The sequence below is a fragment of the Fukomys damarensis genome, unplaced genomic scaffold, assembly GCF_012274545.1.
Source record: "Fukomys damarensis isolate Sample0158 unplaced genomic scaffold, DMR_v1.0_HiC HiC_scaffold_7, whole genome shotgun sequence".
Classification (NCBI taxonomy): Eukaryota; Metazoa; Chordata; class Mammalia; order Rodentia; family Bathyergidae; genus Fukomys; species Fukomys damarensis.
This window is the reverse complement of record NW_022900919.1, coordinates 24081380-24097923: the sequence shown is the minus strand read 5'-3', so window position 1 is coordinate 24097923 and position 16544 is coordinate 24081380. Positions and strand designations below refer to the sequence as shown.

The 16544-nt window shown below is 43.7% G+C and overlaps 1 protein-coding gene across 8 annotated transcripts in view; it reads left to right on the top strand.

Moving 5' to 3' along the window:
- Positions 1-16544, top strand: part of Minar1 (membrane integral NOTCH2 associated receptor 1) — a 46345-nt gene that overhangs the window by 17401 nt on the left and 12400 nt on the right. The window contains exon 1 of one of the 8 annotated variants that reach the window (XM_033761141.1): positions 22-40. The exons of 4 other annotated variants lie outside the window; for them this stretch is intronic. The gene's annotated coding sequence lies outside the window, so the exon portion shown is untranslated. 3 more of the 8 variants (XM_010621237.1, XM_010621236.2, XM_010621238.3) reach the window with 3 other exon arrangements.

Genomic DNA, 16544 nt, shown 5'->3' with positions numbered 1-16544 from the left:
GGGCGCGGCGCTGGGTCCTGTCCGCAGGCGCTGGGCAGAGGTGGGAACGGAGTGCGGTGCGCGTGCCGGGGCAAAGAAGCATCGCGGTGTGGGGCAAGTTTCCCAGGTTGGAATCGGCTTCCGAGGCGCAAAGTGAGGCGCAGAGCCGGACAAATCTCAGCGGCTCGCTGAGCCGGCTCCCCTCGCGCGGGCCGGCGGTGGACTGGGACGGGAGCGGTGTTTCGGGAAGAAAAGGGTTCCAACTTTGCCCGCGGGCTCTGGGACCCAGGCCTCGCCGGGGCTGCCCCGGCTCGCGTGCTCGTTCCCGCCGCCTTCGGTGCTCCTGGAGCTCCAGAGCCACCAGAGTGACCCAGTGTGCGCGGCAGGGGCTCTGGAGGCTCCGCGGCGTTCCCGCAGCTTGCCCAACTCTAATCGAACTCAACCCAGTGTCGTTCTGCCGGGAGACCGTGTTAAACTGATTATCTGCACAGTAGGAAAGGTGCTCTTTTCAGTGTGGATTAAGTAGCTTTTGGCAAAGTCCCCAGGGGAGGGCAGAAATCCAGTCTGCGAGACAGGAAATAGACTTTGCTCCTATTTCTCCTGTGCTTGCGGCGATTCGACTGGAGTCGGTGGGGCCCTGCGGCTGCCCTGTGGCTGTGATCGGGATTGAGTTGCTGGGTTCTGGCGCGGTTTAATGCATGACATGAAGAGTTTCCGGGAGGAGTTGTGGCCCCGTATGTACCCCGTTGTGCACCCAGTCTTCCATCAGTAGGTGCACGGCCCACCCTTCCCGTTTGTGTGGTTACGGCGTCCCCACAGCCTTCCCCTCCTGGAGCTGCCAGCCCTGCTGCGGCCGCGCGGTCCCCGATGAGCTCCTGGCCAGCAGCTCATTGAAAGTCTGTAAACAATTTTTAGGGATTGTGGAAACCAGAGAAGTGGGTAAAGCGAGTAGGGTGCTGGAGTTGTACAACCCTCTCGAATGGGCTTGCTTCTTGTATATCCGAGGGTAGAGTGTCTGAGAGTGGCGAGTCTGCAGAAAGAGCACATTCAGAGCTCACCGGAGCCTGGAGGGAAAGCTTCAAATGTCTGGTAAATAAAGTCTGATTTTTATTGTGTATGTCTGAGAGACTTGTATAGGTCTGGGATTGTGTGAAAATAAATGTCAGTTGCTGGGCAAAAGAATAGATCAAACAGTTTATTTGCATTTCTGATGAGTTTAGCGAGGCAGTGTTGTATAGCACTTAATACTCGGAAGAGAGACAAAGGCTTCTTTGTGGGTATTACGTTCCTTTTGAATTTTAGATATATAATGTCTTTTCTTCCCTCTGGCCAATGCTACAGGCAAAATTGGTGTGTCTTTCCAGCCCCGGAAAGCTGCTGTGTTTATTACCTCTCTGATATTTGGCCTGAAACGCATAGCTCCTGGGAGGTCCTCTCTCTTCCACTGTCCCCGGCACAGAGACCTGAGCTGGGGGTTTCTCAAGCAGGAGCCCCAGTGATGGATGTGAAGCGGAAGGCAGCTTGCCAGGATGGCTGTGCTGCAGAGCAGGATCCATCCACAGACAGGAGAGGGAGGGGAGGCCGGGCTGCTCCAGCCACAGTCATTGTGCATCCCCAGCCAGCTGAGAAAAGCTCCGGTTCCCTCTGTGGACAGCTTGCTAATGCCTGCTGATGAGCTCTGCCCACTGACATTCAGATGTTTGTTTTGGGAGCTTGCTCTGCCTAATCGGTGTAAATTTAGGAGGAAAGGAAAGAGGGATCCTGAGTTTAAGGCAGAAGAAGCAGGTGGCTTCTGTCTCAGGCGAGGTTCTCACTCACTATGTGACCTTGCTAAGTTACTTAACTTTCTTGTGTGTCTATTTCTGCATATATAACATGAGAGAGCATCAGACTTGATTATCAAATCCTCCATTTCCCTTTTCTGTCTTTTAGAAGATCAAAACCCTTTAAATTAAGTCTCTTTAAATTAACTCATGTGAGTTAAGGATGTGGGGCTAAGGGGGGTTATGGCAGCCTTTTCACACCTCCTGTGCTATCTGAAGCCCCCCTGAGCGTACAGCATACAGTGTGAGAATCACTGCAAGCCCTCTCTCTCGAATTTGTCATGGTCCCTTTTTGAGTGCTTCCTATGAAAGGTTGCAGTTGCTTCTGTGTTATGATGTGTCATGGAGCTTTCACCAGCACTGGTCCCTGCAATGGCAGCTCCAGGACCCACTGAGTCAACTAGAGCACCTCGTGTGAGTAGGTGCTTAGTAAGTGCATGCTGGATGGGCCAGGAATGAAAAGGGAGTGAGAGTATCTTGGCTGAATAGGACTGGTGGCTGGATCCATTATGTCATGGGTGGTAGCAGTGTGGGGATTTGGCTTCATTTATGCCAGTGCTATTGGCCCAAGAAAAAATTATAAATATTGTAAATTAACCCTGGGAAAGACTGCTTCAAAGAGAGTAGATTATACATGTGCAGTATTTACCAACTCTACACAAAGATTTTGGCTCCTTCTTCTGGCACACAGTAGGGCTGCTTTTCCCTGCTCTTTGCAGTCAGGCATGGCCACACGGCTCTTCAGGTCAGAGAAGGTGTAAGAGTCTGCAGGCGCCTGACCATGTTCCCGGGGTCGGTTCTGGGGGACTTCTTCCTCAGCAGACATCAGAGGAGCTTCAGGATGGTCCACTTGGACCTGGAGCCATTAGAAGAAGCCATTGGGCTTGAAGCTGCCATAGTCTGGAAATTGTTTTTGCAGTGTATCTCAGCGTGTACAGAGCTGAGGCTGATCCCCACATGGGTAGCAGAAATGTCTGGGAAGGCCTGTGGTTGCTGAGACAGGACTTCGTGGAGGTCAAGGACAGTTTGTGAACACCACAATGAGGCAGGTGCTTGTCATTGTGACTGGTTGGAGAGAAGACACAAGATAACCCACAGCCTGATGGGTAAGCTATAAAATGCTATTGTAGGAATTTAGTGAGAAGAGGAATCTGATAAACATGTGCACAGATCAGGGAGAAATGTCCATGAAATCAGACAAAAAGGAGACCCTGTGTTATGAGCCTGGAACTAAAGCTAGGGCCTTCAGCAGAGTGAATTGACCAGACAGTGTCATATGCAGCTGTGGCATGCTGACAGATTCTTCTTATCCCTTCAGAGTGGACACATGTCACACAACGCTGTGCATCCAGCATTAAATGCCAAACACGATAGCTGCAGGAGTTTCTGGGACTGTTAGCATTTCCTGTAATCTCATTCTGCCAGAGGTCCCAGACCTGACCTGTGGGACCACCCAGTGTGAAAGCTGTGCCCTTTCTACCCACCCTTTGCTTTGTATATGGCTGGACCTCCAGTGGCCAAGAAGGTGTGATGACCAGTTTGGGCCTGTAGGTAACACTGGGCTTTCCGGAAACAAAAGATTTAAGCAGGATACTAAAAATGCATGTTATGTGCTTACTTGAGGTGGCTTAATAAAAGGAAAATAAACATGAACTGAGGGGTTTCAGAGCACCAGGCCAACATAAAAATATGAAGCATGGGTAAGCCAGGATCGAGGAACTGGAAACCAGGCAGTCCAAGGCATCAGAACTGAGCAGAGGGAAAGTCCTGGTGAGTGGCATGTGGGTAGGGAGTGAGTGGTCTGGTTGTGGGTAGTTTGTGGTGTGTGCAGGTAGTTGTTTGTGTGGGTTGGTTTGTCCGTGGTATCAGTAAGGACTGTGCAGTGTGGGTAGACTGCCAGAAGTGTGGGTATGTTGTAGTGGTGTAGGGTAGGTAGTGAGTGGTGTGTATAAGTACTGAGTGGTACAGGAGGGTTGTCAGTTGTGTGGGTAGTTTCTCAGGTTGTCAGTGGTGTGGGGAGGTAAAATAGTAGTGTGGAGATGGTGAGTGGTATGGGTAGGTTGTTGGTGGCATGCACTGTCAGTTGTGTGGGTAGGCAGTAATGGTATGGGCTGCTTAGTGGTGTGAGCAGGTAGTTGTGTTTAGGGTGAGTGGTTTCGGTGGGTGGACCATGGTATGGATAGTTAGTAGTGTAAGTGGTGGTGTAGGTAGGCAGTAGTGGTGTAGGTAGGTAGTGAATGCTGTGGGTAGTTGGCCATCCATCTACTCCTGTTTCCCCTGGCCTCAGGGCCCACAGTGCAATGTGCAGACCGTCTGCTCCTCTGCACTGCTATTCCTCAGTACAGGGAAGCCTGGCATCATCACTCCCTTCTATGAGGAGCCCAGCACCTGTATGGGTTGGGCAGTGCCAGTTTCCCTTGGCAGCCAAGGGAAATGGATGGTGAGCAAGGCCTCTGAAGATTCCAAAGCTGTCTGCAGGGGTGGGTGGCCAGTCCCTGAGCCTGACATGGAGGAAGACATTCAGTGACTTGGACTCCCTTGACTTTAGCTGAGTCCATGGCACAGTGTGGGCAGCAAAGACCCTCTGCTGAAGGGTAGAGGAGGAAAGATCCCTGGGCCTCATGTACTTCAGCGCCAGGACACTCCCTGGCAGCTCTTGGGCTGATTCCACATCCCAGAAGAACCTGTGCTCAGCCCCTCTGAGATGTGTGTTGTATAGACTCCCCCAGGGCTGTGGGTGCATGGCCCATACCCACATCTTTCAGTTGTCTTCCTAAGTGCAGATTTCTGGACTTCAGACAAATGAGTTAGTCTCAGAACAGGGGCAGCCTGAAAACTCTTTTATCCTCATATTTTACAAGCACTGTTTCAAGGTTCCCGGGGAAGGGGAAGATCTGAGTTTGAGCAGGTTTCTAAGTCAGATGCTACACCTCACATTCCCCTCTCTGGCAGCCTGGCCCTGCTGGGAAAGGCTGAAGGGACTGGAATGGAAGAGTCAACCTGCAGTCCTTGAAGATTTGCCCTTTAAAAGGACTCAACTTCTGCATATCCCCACAGCGGGGACTAGGACCAGTGGGTGAAGGGGCAACTTCTTAGAGAATGCCGCCTTGGGAAACAGTGACTATTCCCTGTCTCAGGAGCCATCAAGCCTAGGCAGGCACTGAGAGCTGTGAGCTGTGAGCACTGAGCGTGGTGAGAAGGAGACGACCGTGTGGCCATCAGGTCTTCTTCTCTTTGAGGTTCTAGGGACTGTGGGACATATTTCAGGCCGACTGCCATGATAGTCCTTATTGAGATCACCAATTGCCATTATCCTTTGCTGCCACTTGATAGATGTTCTAACCCATGGGGCTGATTTCATTACAGGGGGGCAGGGTGCTTGCCTTCCACCTGGCTGTACTGCCTCAAACAGGAGAAGCCAGGGAGGACACACGTTTTCCTGCCTTCCCTGAGTGCACAGGTGGTTGGGACTCTGGCCCTCTATCAGTGAGCCCTGTATGAGCCAGAATAAGGGCTCCCCAAAGAAGGGCAGGTCCTAATCCCCAGAACCTATGACTGTGTTACCTTGCACAATGAGAAAGATTTCAAAGATGAGATTTTCGAGGGATTGGACGTGTGCTGGGTTATCTGAATGGACCCAATGTAATTGCAAGAGCTTATACCTGGGGAAGTGGAAGCAGCAGAGTTAGAGAAGGAGATGTGGCTATCAGAGTGGAGGTCAGGATGATGTGATCGCTGGCTTTGAAGATGGAGGAAGGGGCCAAGGGCTGAGCGGTGTGGGCGGTCTCTGGGAGCTGGGAGATATAAGGGAACCCATTCTCTCCAGAGGCTCTGGAAGGAGCAAAACTATACGAGCCCTCACCTCCAAAACTATAAGATGGTTAAGTCTGTAGTGCTTGAGACCACGACATTCATGGTCTTTAGGAAATGAGTACAGGACAACCTCTAAGATTATCAGGATTTGCTACTTAGGGTAGGCAGACAGCAGAGCTTTGCAGCCTCAGAGGCACAGCTTTGTCTTGCTCCCTCTGGGGACAGTGACAGAGACCGAATCAGACTTTCCCTTTAGTCATTGTTCCATGAATCCTAAAACTCCACCCTTCTCAAAATGAACTCTTGGATCCCAAAGGTTCCACGGACCACAGTTTGGGAAACACAGAAAGAAAAGTTCAGTGTGGTCCCCAAAGCACAGAAACCACATGGCTATACTAAGTTCCAAGGAAGTCATATAAAGGATCGGAATATGAGTTTAAATTTATCTCACACGTGGTCACAGTTAAGATGAATTAAAGCAGAACACAGGGGAATGGCTACATGTACCACTGAGGCTACCTGCACAGAGGAGTGGGAAATTCCTTGTGCAGGGAGAAAGGAGCCTGCAGTTCTCCACTGTGTGTACCTCTCCATCTTGAATTCCGTCATCCAGTCCAGATGAGAGGTCAGGAGAGAGACAGACTGTAGGGTGGGTTACCTCAGTGTCTTTTTGAATTTCACTGTAAAATGTAATAGGAGCAGAGCCTGAGCATTAGGAAGCTGCTCTGAACATTTTGAGAAAGAAAATAAGCATTTGGAGCTAGACATTACGTCAGTAATAACGCTGATAAATACCATTTCTTTTGCACATTGGATTTGTAAAGCACTCTCCTGGCCAGCCAGGGTCACATGTCCACCTCTGACCTTGGCACTTCAGGTCCCCTGTCTGGGGCCTTTGCCTCCCCTTCCTTCTTTCCTTGCCCTGCTGGGCACATGGTTTGCTGTGCTTTCTCTTTGGGAAATTCGTTCAGCTGCAGTCTCTCCCTCAGACTTTCTGTGGCCATCTGATTTAAAACTAACTCCCTCCCCCAAACTTTCTAAATACCTTCTTTTCTCCATAGCATTTTCCACTGTGTGATCAACTATATGTTTGATTTAAAAATTTGCTTATTATCTGTCTTTTTCACTAGAATATGAGCTGGTGAGGGTAGAGTGGTGTTTTTGTTGTTGTTGTTGCTTATCTTCCTTATACTCTGCTGTATCTCCCCTAGCTTAAACAGTGCCTGACTCAGGCTTGCAAAATGCTCACAAAATGAGTGAATAAACATGTGTCTTATTTCACCCTGTTAATAACCCAGGAGGAGGGGTTGGTAGCTTCCTTTCATAGATAAGAGAACCAAAGATCAGAGATGATGATTTATTTCCCCAAGTTCCCATTGCCAAGATTTGTGTGCAAATCCCTCCCTCTTCAATTTTGTTAGAACATTTAAGCAATACAGATCTGAAACAGAAAGAGAAAAAGAAACACAATTACTAACATTTTCCTAGAGGGAGGAGATATGTAAAATTTCATATATTATGTTCTACCACTCAGTAGCATACTTTCCACTTAAGAATATATCATTAAAAATTAAATATGCCAATACATGTATTTGGACAATATAATTTATCAAAGGATGCATAGCAATCTATTATGTCAGTGTGCTGCAATTTTATATAGCCCATTTTTGGATATGGAGGTTATTGCTGATTTTTTTTTCTCCTTTTAAGCAATTTTGATCAGAATGTGTTTGGAGCACCTTATGCATAGCTGGTTATTTCTTTTAGATAAATAGAAGTGTGGATTCCCTTCAGTTAAAGGATAAGTATATTTTTGAGTCTTATTACAGATTATTTCTTATAACAGCCTTACAAATTTATACTTTTTCAACAATTCAAACAGAAATGCCTGTTTTTCCTCATTCCCCCGAAAGTGGTAGGAGCCTGCTTCTTGGCCAGTAGCAATATACTGATTCTAAATACCGAAACCAATATACTACATGTTGGTTATAAATAACAATAGGTATGTATGTTAGCCAGCTTCTATCTAAGTTTCATTATGTTTATGGCATGATAAGTGAGTTGTTTTGATTTAGCCAAATAAGTGAACCTCCTAATGATGTCAACTTTGGGCATCCTGTGTGAGAACTCCTTTCAAAACCTCAGATTATCCAAATCTTGACTCACATTTGTTTTTATTTCAGCTTTTGAATATGGAAAATAGAAGGGGCAAAATTAATATTTTATTAGTTGGTCCACTGACTATTCCAGTGACACTTAAGCAATAAGCCAGTTGACACAGTTCTGTAGTGAGTAAACATTGTCCTCCTTGACTCGAAATGCATCCTTCACACATGTTGGATATGATCTGTGTCTGTGTTGGCTTCTTGTCCTTCTATCCTGTTGACCCCACTGTCAACTTATAGAGGCTCAGTAATAAGTTTTAGCATTTGGTTCGGCAAATGGGTTGCCATTCTGAGTAGTTCTTAAACTCTAAAGGCAAAATTTAAAGTAAATAATTATATAGTAAACCCTCTAACATGCAGAGCCTCTCCCCATAAAAAAGAAGCTTCCTCCTTAAACAATAGAAGAAATGTGTTGTCAGTTCACTTAGCAGCTGCTACCTCTGGGAGTCTTGCTTATGCATGTCTTCTGTTGACCCATTTTTGACAGGTCTCTGTCAAATGGGTGGCAAATTGTTTTTCTAGCTTTAAAATTTTCAAAAATTTAACTACAGAAAACAATCTAACAGACAACAGATTAAATGAGTGTTAACATTTTCTTATTTTCGTTTCAGTAGGATTTTTTTTTTTAAAGAAAAGACAGTGTTATGGTTCAAGTACCACCTGCCACTTGTTCGGTGGTGGTCATCTGCTCTTTCTCTGCTTTCGGGGTCTGCCTGACAGGGACCACTGAGCCCAGGACACCCAGAGTGGGACTGAGTTTGTCTGTGATGTGTTGATCTCTTGCCTGAGTCCTGCAGGCCACACCGCTGGGCTTAGGAGCAGAGGGAGTGAATAGGGTGGTGAGAGGCAGGCCTCGCCCATCAGATAGGTGGGGACCCTGGTTTCTGCAGGAGGATGTGATGAGCTTGTGTCCATGTTATGTGGATAGGCAGGGAACCCAATTTGTACTCAGGATAAAATAGGACCTGGGCCCGGCCCCTCAGTGGGAGTGTTTCTCTAAAGCACTTATCTGCAGCAGAGTGGGACCTGTGGTTACACAGTCAAGGCCTCCGTCAAGTCCGCTCCTTAATAGTGAACCTTGATTTCAGGCCTCACACACCTCTTCCCTCCCCACCTCCTGGAATTCACTCTCCCAAACCTGGTATATTTCAATTTTGTGTATACTTCTGTACTTTCTTTTAAATGTATATACTATTTTTTCAAGTTGCAACTATGATATGGGAGATTCATTTCCAACTTTCTATACATTCTTAGATTTTTGGGGTTCACCCTTTAATGTATTGTAGATAAGTTAATTTGTATTAGTGCTGTATCATATTAATTATGTGAATAACCTGAGTTTATGCATTCCTCTGGTGTATTCATTTTTATAAAAGTTTCACCTTGTTGCGGTCTCTGTGTTTATTGGGGTATTATGGCTTGTGTCTAGATGTCCCCCAAAGCCTCATATGGTCATAGATGAGTTTTTTTTTCACAGGTGAGTGGATACAGATTGTGTGGTGCTGGAATTGACTCATGGTACAATGCTAGGATCAAGGACACTAGGATTAAGGGTGTGAGTGCTACCTGCCCTAAGTAACTTAGATAAGACATAAGTGATAGCAACAGTTGAGGTCTTCTCTTGCTGCTTTGCTACCTTCTGCCCACTATGAACTATTGCTCCTCTGTGATGCCCTGCTGCCATGCTACTCAGCCTTGGAGCCAGCTAATTATGGGCTAAAATCCTTGCAAACTGTGAGCTAAATAAACCTTTCCTCTCTTAACTTGGGAGTGTTGGGTATTTTGTCTCAGTGATGAGAAATGTAACTGAGGTGGGATAAATACCAAAAGTGAATTTGGAGGACCATGACCTCTGCTTACCTTGATCTCATCTATATTGCAAAATTGCTCTCCAAAGTGGTTCTTCAAACACCTCAAAGGTTATGAAAGAATTGGCTTGTATCTTCACCACTACTTGGTGTTATCAGACTTTCAGAAAGCTACCTACTGACTCTGTGGCTTCATCTCTGTGTGTAATTCTGTGAAGGGCTGCACCCTTACACAGGTGAGTTTTGAGCTTAGTCTGTGTCATTCAGGTCCTACTCACCTGTGGACTAGCTCTGTGACCATGGGCAAGTTACTTACCTGCTCTATGCTGGAGTGAACTGAGCCGTAAAATGACAATCTTTTTAGTTCCAGGTTTATGTTTGTTTGAAGATTAAATGACGTAATGTTTATAAACTACATACAATCCTACCTGAGATGTAGTAAGTTATCCTCAAACGTGACCTGTTTCCTGTCATTGTTGTAGTCTATTTGCATCTTTTCTTCTCATCATTCTTCCAGTGGTTTTCCAATTCCATTTATCATTTCAAAGAAATTAGTTTAGGTTGGTTGATGGTAATATTTCTTTATCTCCGACCTCACTGCTTTATCTTATGATACATATTTTGTTTATATTTACTATGCTGAATTTTTCCTCATTCTAGAGTGGAGTGCTTAGCTCTCTGATTTTCAAACTTTTTCCCCAATACTATTATGCATCAGTCTCAGTCTTCCACTGGAAACAGTTTAGCTGTACCTCATATATTCTCATTACATTTAATTACATTCTAATTTTACTGTGATTTTTTGGACCTAGGTATAGTTTATACTTATGTGCTTAAATTTTCATATGTTTAAGGAGATATTTGGGGCATTTTATTGCTTTCTTAAAAAACTTCTCTACAGGATGTAAATTCTTTGGTATTTTTTAAACATTTTTTTTTGTGTGTGTGTGTGTGTTTGTGTGTGTGTGTGTGTGTGTGTGTGTGTGTGTGTGTGTCATATTGTATGGCCAAGTTTTACTTTGAAAGAAATAATATCAGTTCTTTAGAATTTTACTGTGAAATATTTTGCTTTTAAAGAATAATTTAGCTCTTTTATTGTTGGATCCAGGTTTCTCTGTGTGTGATCAATAAAGATTGTCATTAGTATTGTTCTAATATTTTACTACAAGTGTACCATTTTTTCTTTGAGCCACCATTTTTTGAGAGAGGTGTTTTAAAAATCTCTAATATGATCATGAGTTTGATATGCTCCTTCTAAACTTGTCAGTTTTTGCTTCATTTACTTTGAAAGATATATTACTGGGGGTTGGGGATTTAGCTCATTGGCACTGCACCTGCTTGGCAAGTGCAAGGTCCTGAGTTTGATTCCCAGTACTGGAAAGAAAAAAGATATATTACTGGGTCTTCACAGATGCAGAATTATTTTATTTCAAAGTGAATTGTTCCTTTTACCATTTTTGTAGTAATTATCTGTTCTATTACTTGCTTTTATTTAAAGTATTTTTAAATACAATAATAGTAGTTATAACTCATACGTAAGACAGTATTTACTGTATGCCAGGCATAGTTACATAAAAGAACTCAGTTATATGAGATAAATGGTATTATCATCCCCATTTTACAAAGCAAACTGAGGCACAGAAAAATTAATTAAACTGATCTAGTGATGTATAGAAGGCATGGAAGAGCTGGAATCTGAACCTGGCTATAATCTTTAACCACAGTCCATTCTGCTGCAATGAATACTAACTGCATTCTGATTTGTTTTTGACTGATATGTTTTATTTCAGTTATACACATTTAATGTTTCTGTGATAGTATTTTTAGGTATATCTTGTTCATAGCATTTGGCGATAGTTTATTTTAATTTTTAAAAATGTAGCATGAGAGTCATTGTATTTTAACTAATAAGTTTATACTATTTACATTTATTGTGATATGATATTTTTGGAAATGTTTCTGTCACCTTATTGATTTTTATTACTCCTACTTTGTTGTTGCTACTTTATTTCCCTTTTTCCTATATTCTCTTAATTGGCTGGGTTTCACTTATTTACTAATTTTCTCTAAAGTGATTTAGAAGTCCTACATTGAATTCTACATTTTTTGTCCTTTTAATGATTACTCATAATTTTTTCCTAACATAATTTTATCTTATATAAATGTATTTAATATACTTTTCCATCTTCAGATAATAAAGAGTAATTCATAAAAAATTTTAGCTTTCATCACTCCCTCTCTCGTTAGACTATGTTAGGGTTCTATAGCACTTTAAATATTTTACTCATGTTTACTTTTTATTTTTATTCTTGAAAAATGTATTTTTAGAATTCACTTTTTTAGATGAGTTTTTCTTTGTGTCTCTGGTATCATTCAGTTTCAATCTGATGTGTTCAGGTATCTGATGCAGAATACCTCTTTTTATGTCTTATTTGGTACTTATGCACCTCATTGAATTTGAAGGCTCATGTTTTAAATTCTGGAACATTCCTCAGTGCTGTTACTTTGATGATCACCTTTCTGGTATTCTCTTTTCTCCATCCTAGATCTCCTGTTACACATTTGTTGACACTACTCTATCTAGGTTTCTGTCTCTATACTGATTTCCTATTTTTATCTTTGTATCTCTTTAGTACTATGTTCTACTAAATTCCCTTAAATCTTTAATTTCACCAATTTTGCCTTAATTATAAAATATTACCAAATCCATTCTATTTTTTACTTCAATGATTTTTCTTTCCTAACATGCTGTTTAGCTCTTTTCCAAATCTGTTATTTTTTTGGTGTCAGTGCAGATTCCTTATTTTTTTAATTTTACCCTTTTATCAATATTTACAATTTTTTGAATTATGGTTTCCTTTTGAGAAGATTTTGAATATTTAATCCTGCTGCTTACCTTGTGTCTGTTGGCTTTTACTTATTGTGGAGCAATGTGATTTTTACAAATATAATTAAACTTCAGCGTGGTTTGTCTTCTCTGAATTTTTCTTCTCCTTGTTTTGACTACCATTATCAAAATGGAGGCAACTCTTACATTATTCTCTCTCTGAGCTCAAGAGCTCCTATATCTTTGGCAACATAAATTTGGTACATAAAGTCTTTAAGACTTAGTCATTATTTTGCATTTCTAAAGGGTAACCTTGGACTTTTTGAATGCAGAGCACAGGTAGAAGCTGACCAGAATCCTAGATTCTTTTTCTATTTCATGTTTAACTCAGTACTAGGGGCAGTCCTTCAAGTGCCCCAGATTTAATTGGGGTCAGTGCATCCATCTTCACCTCTGAAGTCTCCCCACCTCTAAGACAGCCACAGAACCTACCGTCCTCCTGACATTTGTTACCTCCAGGCTTAGCCCTGCCTCTGGCATCTGGGTGTTTATCTTGCTCTCCTGCAAACTCACCTATGCACCTTAAGGAAAAAAAAAGACTATATTTTGTCCAGTATCTCTAGGTGTTCATAAGGGAATTTGGTTCCATTTTCTAAGGGTACCTTCTTGCCATATCTGGAAATTGCTTTATAATTTCTTGGCTTCTTTGTCAAAGACTTTGCACTGGGGCTGAGCTCTGCAGGAAACACTTGGCAAACAACAGTGTGGACCCTCACTTCATCTCCTTGACACCCTCTCTGGTGTTTTTGTGAATTAGAAGCTAACTTTAGGAGAGAGAGTCTCCCTTTAGTTGCAGTTGTATTAAACACAAAGAAGGTAGACATTCCTGATCATACATTTTAGATTTCTAGATTGATTCCTTCCTTTTACAGTTTCACTGAATCCATAGTTTCATTAAATCACAGTAGCAGCCTCAATGCTGGAAAACATAATAAAACAAAACACAATTGGAGGCCATAAACAGGTCAATACCAAGCCAGGAATTACACAAATGATGGAGACAAATTCTCATGCTTTTCATGGGCGTGAAGTAAGGACACTGTGGCCACATTACATCTCTGTACTTTGTTTTGGTTTTTGAAAGATCAATGCATTATGGCCAATGAGAAAGCTTTAATAAGACTATAACTGAGTTTTGCTAATCCAGTTAAAAATTTATAGCATTCATTGTCATCTGACTTCCTGGGTTGTCAGTGGCAAAAGGAAAGATTAATCCTTTAAAGGGATTAGTAGAAATGAAAATCAGAGAGCTTATCTTTTGTCCAAAGATTCAAAAAGCAATCCTACAAATTACACCCCTAAATCATTTTTCTTGTTCTACTGTTTTGATTAACATCAGATGGCATCACGTGAACAGTTTAAAAAACATCCAGCTGTGCATGCGTGGACATCTGTGTGAGCCTAAGAACTGGACCATGGCAGCAGTCTCATACTAAAGTGTGGGGTGAGGCATGAGCAGGTGCCACAGGAGGAAGACCATCAGACATGTGGTTCCTGCTCCTTTTCACCCAGGCCTGCCCCTCCAGCATGCATCCAGCTGTGCCCCCTCTCAGAGTCTAGTGTTCTGCCTGTCTTAGTTGTGGCATTGCTATAGTAGAATACCTATTACTGGCTCATCTATAGAAATCAGATTTATTGCACACAGTTGCAGAAGCTAGGAAGTCCAAGGTCAAGGCACCAGTCTCTGGTATCAGGTAAGGGCTTCTTTTGCACTCTCACATAGCAGAAGGGGAAGAGCTGTGAGGAATGGCTGCATGGAACCTCTTTTCTAATCTCACACGTGAAGGAGGCACCTTCACGGCCTAATGGCCTCTTAACAGCCCTACCTCCCAATGCCATCAATTGGCAACTTCTGAATTTTGGAGGGGACCGTTCAAAACATAGCAAATCTCCTGTCCAAGTCCCACTTGCTTGTCCAGCTCTCCTCCTTCTCCCATCCTGACCAGAGACACACTTGTATTACTCTGCACCTTCAGGCCCCCCACCCTCTGCCCAGATAACCACTTTGTCCCCTTCCCCTAGACCCTCAAACACCCACTTCCCCTTCAGTCTTTGAGGCTTCTGCAAAGCTGGCTGCTTCTTAGGCCTGTGGCTAGACTCCAGCTCACTCTCACCCAGGTCCAGTCCTCGTTTAGGCTCCCCTGCCACCTATCATCCCAGGCACTTTGGATACTTGTAGACCTTTGGATACCTGTCAGGTGCCCCGGCTGCTGAGCCAGTTCTGCCACTACCTCCCCATGTACCTTTGAAAAGTCTTGTCATCCTCTGAACCTCAGTTTCCTCATCCATAAAATGAGGGGCTTAGGCAATTGTTCACTGTGGTCCCACCCAGCCCTGACCCTAAAGACTGCCTTCTTTCCTGAGATTGTAAGCTGAATGAGGGCAGTGCACTTGCCCTTTCCAGCTGTTCCTAGCACAGTGTCACATACCCAGTGCTCATGAAAAGCTTCCTAGGGCCAAGTGCCTATGATTTCAGGAACTGAATCCCTTTTGTTTTGTAAGGCTGAGTCCACAGAACTTCAGGGGAGGCAAGCAGGTGCAGAGGTAGAAGCCAGAGATGATAGGGAGCCAGGCTGGGCTGAGCAGGTGAGGGGATGTTCTGAGTATTGAGCAGGTAATTTCAGCCTATGGCCCTCAGATCTTCCACATGGGATCAGTTCCTGAACTTTAACAAGGACTGAGTAATGAGTCCCGTGGCCTTGTGTCTATTTCCCTCTGAAGCAGTGTGTAATCAGACAGAGCAGGAACTCATGGGCCTAATGGAGGTCCCTAAAAGCCCGTGGTTGAGATTGGAGTTTTCAACAGTGGGAATTGAAGTCTGTAAGGAAGTTGAAAATGTGAAATAGGCCAACATCATGCCTTAGGTGGGGGTGTCTTGCTCTTCAAATAGACTACCTTTCAAAGTTGAGCTCCCAGAGGTCAGACCACGCTGTCTCTGTGGTACCTCCATCACTTGGCAAAGGATGCTTTTTCTCCTCTGTCAGGCAGTGAGCCTGATGTCTCTTCAGCGGTGTCACAATACCTTGGGCCCCTAATCCAGGGTTGGATCTGGGCAACTGCTGCCTTCTCTGGGTTATTTAGTTACTCCCCTCTCTGTTCCACAGTTTCCTCATCTGTAAACTGCAGCTGCAGTGGTATTTGTGTGGTCAGATGAGGCAGCTGGCCAGTGGCTGCATGTTCCACACTGGGTCTGAGACACTGCCTAAAAGCCTGTTTTCTGGTGTATCACTCTTTGCTCCATTTCCGCTCTGAGGGTCAGCAAATCTGTGTGGAGGGTCACTGATGACTGGCCACCACCATGTGTACCTGTACCACACCTGTGTCTGTGCTCCACCTGTGTAACACATGCGTCTGTGCATCTGTGTCTGTACCTGTGTCCATGCACCTGGGCCACACCTGTGTTAATGCACATGTGTCACAGCTGTGTCCATGCACCTGTGTCCACTCACAGACCGTTGACTTCACTTGGGATAAAAAAATGACTCATATTTATCATAGTGTTTGTGTTTCTGCCACTCTCTTCAGGAGGCTCTGGGCCTTGGGTTTTTGTTTTTGTTTTTTTGAGTAGGTTTTTGGTCTGGGATCAGTAATTCGCTAGCCAGGCAAAGCAGGAATGAATGTTGAGACATCTTCTGAGGACAGCAAAGTTGTGGAGCCCTGGAGCAGAAAAGGGCATGAGGAAACTTCTGGAACAGTGGGAGTTTTGTAGATCTTTTCACAGGTGTTGGTTACATATTTGTTGGGACTTTAGGCAGTGCACACTTAATATAATTTTATGCAAACTTGATATAAAAATAAAAACTAAGCAATTATTGAACTTGGATAAATAATATGGATGACAAAGTCTTTAGGAGGAAACTTACAGATGTCTCCAATTTACTTGGAAGTACAAATAAAATGGACTGATAATGGGTAGCTGGATAGATATATGGTCAAGGACATATAGTAAAATGTTAATGACAGGATCCAGATGTGGGTATATAGATTTTCAGTATAAAATTTTTTCAAACTTGTTTTATATTTGAAAATTTATACCATAAAATATTGGGGGAGAGAAATGCCTAATCCA